The sequence below is a fragment of the Haplochromis burtoni genome, unplaced genomic scaffold, assembly GCF_018398535.1.
Source record: "Haplochromis burtoni strain Fernald_Lab_line unplaced genomic scaffold, NCSU_Asbu1 Contig_162, whole genome shotgun sequence".
In the NCBI taxonomy this organism is placed as follows: Eukaryota; Metazoa; Chordata; class Actinopteri; order Cichliformes; family Cichlidae; genus Haplochromis; species Haplochromis burtoni.
The window spans coordinates 567,483-573,695 of NW_024582523.1; the positions used below are offsets into that span (position 1 = coordinate 567,483).

The 6,213-nt window shown below is 42.7% G+C and overlaps 1 protein-coding gene across 1 annotated transcript in view; it reads left to right on the plus strand.

Moving 5' to 3' along the window:
• Nucleotides 1-558: 558 nt before the first annotated feature.
• The window catches only part of bahcc1b (BAH domain and coiled-coil containing 1b), a 66,917-nt gene continuing 61,262 nt past the window's right edge, over nucleotides 559-6,213 (plus strand). Inside the window, exons 1-2 of the mRNA XM_042225141.1 lie at nucleotides 559-2,010; nucleotides 2,123-2,161. The gene's annotated coding sequence lies outside the window, so the exon portion shown is untranslated. The remainder of the gene's footprint in view (nucleotides 2,011-2,122; nucleotides 2,162-6,213) is intronic.

Sequence of the window (6,213 nt, forward strand, 5' to 3'; positions counted from 1 at the left end):
AAATCTAACCAAGAGTTGTCATGTAAATCTTTTTTTTTCTGCTTTGAGTATGTTCATGTCTTCGCTCGCTATTTTTAGCCTCTCGACTGCAATACTTCACTTTTTGTTCGTTGTGTAACCATTTATATGGCTTGGGTACTTCACGGTTGACGAGATTTAAAATTTCGTAATTGTTGAAAATTCACAACCGTTATTAAAAAGAAAGAAAGAAAAAAAGACAGAGAAAAATGAGCGAATGGAGACTAATTACCGCAGATATTCTGAACTGTAGTTGGGTGAATTGAAATAAATTAAAAGAAACCTGTTCCTCATTTTTGCTGGAGACACTCAGGACCCGCCCTTCGGGGCGTTTGGAGGTCCTCGGCACCCTAGTTTTTGAGGATCCCCTCCTCCCTCCTTCTGTACAAGCCCACGGGGTTCTTGGCCCTGCTTGCGGACGCGGTGATGCAGGGGTTAACGTGGTGACGTGGTGCTCCTGAAGCGGTGACCCGCGGGGCAGCCAGTGTGGTGGATGAGTGAGGTGTGGTGGTGGGGGCTGCTGCACTGGAGGGGGAGAAGAGGAGAAAGCCGTGGCTGAGGTGCTGTCCGTGAAGGACAGGCGACTCCCAGCAAACAAGCGGCACAAACATTAGTTTGCGATCACTTCCAAGCTTCTTCTCCATCCTGCGTCTCACTGGTTTTATGTACGTAGGTGTCCGCTTTATCAGCGAAGCGCCTTTCCTAAAGGGAGCACGGTCTTCGCGTGCGATTTCATTTGAAATCACGTCTCTGTTTCTTTTTTTTCCAGTCCACAGCAGACGCAGCGAAGCAGGCTCGACTTCCTTCCCGTGGAGATAAATTCACTTTTACGCGCAAACTTGTCTGGACCGTTCGGACTTGATCAAAGGCGGCGGAGGCGAACGCGCAGAAATACCGCGGACTCTTTAACGCCCGCGCTAAACGTTTATAGCGCTTTACAATTGAAGCCGTGTGTGTATGGCGGTGTTTTTTTTTGTTGTTGTTGTTTTGTTTGGGTGTTTTTTGTTTTGTTTTTGTTTGTTTTGCTTATCTTCAGAAATAAACCTCCCCTCAAAAAAATAAAAAATTAGAAACTCTGGAAAGCGTCTACATACAGAGCAGGCAGTGATGCACCCAGTGGTGAATTTAAAAAAAGAAAAGAAAAAGAAGAAAGGTGGGTAAACTGTGACCTCCAGGCGGTAATTAGGCCTACCATTTGCCAAATAACCGCCACTATAAACAAATGGGCCTATCAATTAGATTTCCAGAAAGGACTGATTGCTCCTTTTCATGCCAGACTTGAACTATTCCGCAAATAAAAACAAGGAGTTTGGTGTGGTCTGCCTTCCATTACAGCGCCGTGATAGGCCAAAACATGGTACGCAGATGAACGGTAGACCTAGTTTAGTAGTCTGATCAAACTTGTGGAGTGAGGAGGAAGCACAGGGAGGCCAGTTTGGTGAAAAAACAAAACAAACCCCCTCTTAAAGCTAAATATCAGAAAGTTGCATGTGTGACTGGCCTGCTCTCCTCCTCCTGCTCCACCTTCACGCATAGATCCGGTTCAGCACAATCACAAATGAAAACAAACAGTAGTGGTGAGAAAAAGGTGTGTGTGTGTCAGTGTGTGAGTAAATGTGTGTGAGCTCAAGCTACACCTTTGTTGGTGGGAATGGGAGTGGGAGTATTCCTGGTGCGCGACTCATATAAGCATGCCTGATGATGTCCCGTTGCCCCCTCCCCTGGAAAAAAAAAAACAGAATGCAAGAAAGCTTCTAGTCTCCTGCAGGAGACGAGAGTGCATGGGAAAGAGAGGGAGCAAGGGAGAGTTTCTCCATCAATTTTCTGTTTAATGTCAACGCTTTAGCTCCATTGTGGGAGCGAGAGGACGCGTCATCCGGGCATAAATTTGCTATTATACAAGCTTCACGGAGTCTCACATCCAGAAGATCCTGCCGCTTGTAGACGTGAGAAATCCCTCGGTGGGTAAATTCGGCAAAAAAGAGTTAACATGTAAGTAAATGGGAGGACTGTTTAAGGCTACACAGTTGAATGCGCGTTAAGCTCGATTATTTTTAAGTTTTGGGGAGGAAGAAAGACTCATTTGATTTTCTTTCCTTTTTAGTTTAAAGCTGGGCGCTTTGGGGGAACATCTGTTTATTAGGTAGGTGGTATTTTGTTTTGTGTTTGACGTTATTCAAGGAGTGCTTTCTTAAAATATATATATCTATATATCGATCGCTGTGTTTTCTTGTATTTTCAATGCCATTTTTTAAAAACTAGCCTAAACATTTCTATAAGCGTTTTTTGAGCCGTGGCCCCACAGTCCAGTAGCGTATGCGTACATGAAATTATTTATTTATGTAAATGTTTGATTGTACAGCTGTGATTATTTATTTAGATCTAAAAACACACAAAACGTTGCAGAATCGCTTTTGTAGGCTGAACGATTCCAACAACGGTTTGTCCTAAAACGTGTGATATCTGTCATCAGACACAGATGGATACTTTTAAGAGTATGAAGTTAATGCGAGAAGGTCTGTCAGTTGGGGCCTCACACTCACACACACACACACACACACACACACACAGACACACACACACACACACACACACACACAAACACACAAAACACACACAAACACACACACACACACACACACTTCTTCGAGTGACACCCTTTAGCTGGGTGTTATAATTTATCAGGTTTTCTCCTGTTATATTAAGTTACGCGGCAAAACTGTGCACTTACACTGAGCTCTTGTTTATCTGCTTGTCTCACTCTGTCTCTGTTCACACAGCAACACACGCACACACACAATAACACATACAGTAACACACACACGGGCAAAACGTTGGCAGGCAGTTCGTCTGATTTCTGCCTTAGTTTGATAAAGTGGCAGCAAGGGGGGAGGGGGGGTAGTTTTGACTGATCCTGGATTTGGAGACTGATGCAGGGATTTCTCTTTCCAGCCCCCCCACACCCACCACCACCACAAAGTTTCCACTGCATTATTGCTTTGTACTTGTGCTTTATTTATTTAAAAATAAACGTTCAAAGACGCATCCATTGTTTAGATAATTAACGAAAGATTGTGGCCGACGTGATTACGTGAAGTCAAATACAGTGTTCACGCCCGCGTGCAGAGTTCCCAGAGTTCTCAAGCAGAGCCAACACACCGACGCTTTATAGGAAAAAAAAATAAACTTCAGTTTGCAGACACGGGAAGTCTGAACGAAACACTCCCTTTAATTCTGATCGTTTAGACACACACATCTGGAATTTGTCCTAAAAACTAAAATAAAAACTAGCAATTTAGTATTTTATTTTACTAGGATTCTTATATTTAATTTAATTGGCCCCAAAATCATCTTAAATTATACAGCAAATTTATTAGCAGGTGGAATAGAAAGCTTGCTCCAATTATAATGTAAGCCTGTTAATCTAATGTTCATTTTGTAATGGACCAAAAAAAAATAACATTATATATATATATATATATATAATATATATATATATATAGTATATATATATATATATATATAATATAATATTATATATATATATATATATATATATACTATATATATATATAATATATAAATATATATAATATATCATATAAACTATAACTAAAATACCTTATTATGTTAAAGTCTATCACATTTACATTTTTCACATTTTGTTTAACTTAATGTGACACTGAAAGTTGTTTAAAGCTCAATCTCTGAACACATATGAGCACACTTCCAAATCGAATTATTGTTGGATGGGTTTTAGATGATCCACAATCTCGTGATTTGTGTAATTATTATCAAATACATTCAAAATTAGACTTCCATTATGGTTTGAGCAACAGACTCCAGGACGTCCTGAGGACTGTATGTTCAAAACTATTCAAAACATCTTCCTCAGAGTTGAAAGATTTCTGAAAGTCTTGTTTCTTCAGTCAGATTGCTGCTGGTGCGTCACCGTGATGGAGTCACGCAAAGTCCTGTGTTGCAAAAGAAGTCCGGTTAAAGGAATCAGTGGCGTTTCTTGAAATGCTGTGTGGCTCGTTGCAGAAAGTGGGTGACCTCTTGACCCCACTGTCCCTCGTGGAGATACTCTGTATTATATGAACATTTTTTGTGAGCAACCAGAGAAATACAAAGGCGTCTTTCATTTTCAACGTCCCGCGAGTGTGTGAGTGCATGTACACGTCTCTGCGGTGGAGGAAGTGCTGTCGACGTCTTAAAAGACAAATACACAAATTAAGAAGGTACCAGGCTGAGGTGGCCCCGCTGCACATCAGACACGCGTTATATTTAATCCACTTATTTGTGTGTATAATAGCAACATCTCCCAAAGTTGCTTACTCCCCCACCTCTCTCTCTCCTCACCCTTTGCTGAGTACAAACTTACAGCGCAAACAGCGCAAAGTCACACACGATATGGCTGTTTATGTTCGTATGGTAATGATAATTAAAGCCTCCACCTGCGTGTTTTGATGGCCCATAAATAGATGCCGGTGCTTTCATCTCATCCGTACAGGCCTGGCGGTGGTTACAGCCGGATATATGGCTCTGTGACAGGCACTAATTTGGTTCCCAAGCCATTCCCTCTGTCATCATCATCATCTTCCTCCGCTACACAGTGTCTCGATCTAAAGGTGTCAGTAGACATACGGCTTTACAGTGTTTCCGTGGAGGAGTGCAACTTTTTTATTTATTTATTTACTTATTTCGCATTTCCTGACTCGTTACAGCAGCATCTGTCCGGCACACAGGGGAGAAAAGGTCACGTTGTTTGTATGTGTCCAGTCAACTTGTGTTTTCACCATGTTTCCTCTGTTGTTTTTGTTTTTTTGATGGTTTGTTTTTGTGATCAGGTTGATGTCTTAAAATGTGTTGGGAACCAAAAGAGAGAGAGAGAGCCGCTATAAGATCGGGGAAAAGGAACAGCCCTTTTCTTCTTCTTCTTCCTTTATTTTATAACACAGTCCTAAAGCTTGGCAGCGCTTCTCTTCTTTTCTCCTCTCATATGACTCTATTGTCTCACGGGGGTTGCACCACCTTGGATTGTCGGGGCGTCTCCCTGGCGAATGACCCCGTTTGGAAATTCTCATCATTAAAGGCCTATCAGAAATATCTGGTGAGAATAAGAAGGGCTGCCCTGAACGATGGGCCTCCCGTGGAGACTGCTCTCCATTTGGACACATGTAAAAACCAACCAGTTCAATGTGTTTCCCGTTGGCTCTTGGGTTATGCTTTTAAAAATAATGTTTCCCATTTAGCAGTTCAGACGTTTATTCGGTTTTGTAGGATGTGGGAGAAGGCGACTTAAACGCCCTTTAGCTATCTACTTTTAATGTGCGGAAAATTCCTCCTTACGGTGATGTGACTCCTCACGAGATAGCTAAAGTTGATATATTCAGACAGAGCTAATCTGAAGTGAACTGATAGAGTTGCACAGTCTGGAAGCAACCCCCCTCCCCACAAAAGTAGAAAAATAAAGTTAAAAAATAAAATAAAATGCTGGGTTGTTAGATGTGACATCCGAGCTTTCGAGCAGAAAAGTGCCTCTGCTGGCCGGGGCTGGACGTCAGGAAAAAGCGGCCGAGCTCGAGCGGTCTCGCCCACTGCTCCCAGTGTGCAAGGGGAGAAAGGGGAGGGCGAGAGAAGGAAAGAAGCAGTGGAAAAGAGGAAGCGAAGAAGGGTAGGTGGAAAGTGTCAGTCAGGAACGCTTCATTGCTCGAGGACAATCCGCGCGCAGGACCGGTCTGTTTCAAGAGCAATCAGTCAATCCGCATTAATTACCCCCCACCCCCCTCCATTCCTCTCCCCCCTTCTTCTAGGGTAGCACACACTGGCACACGGACCAGAGGAGGCTTGGGTATGCGTGTGTGCGTATTGTGCTTTCTCGTCTCTGTCTCCACACACGCACGCACCGACCCGCACACCCAGCCCCCCACTTCTTTTTAAGTGAAAGAGAACCAATAAAAATCAAGCAGTAAAAGGCTTTTCCTTGTCACTAAATAAATTAAATGCAGATTTCTGTTTTAAGTGGCGGAGCCCTTTTTTGTGAGCTGCGGAGCAGGAGTCTTTATTATTGTCCCTCTTGTCATTAGCACACAGGACAACACCTTCAGGAGACTGAGCGGGGACATGAAGTCAGTTAATAGTAATAATAATATTAATTATTACTGGCCAGGTATAGTCAGTATAGTCTGCTGC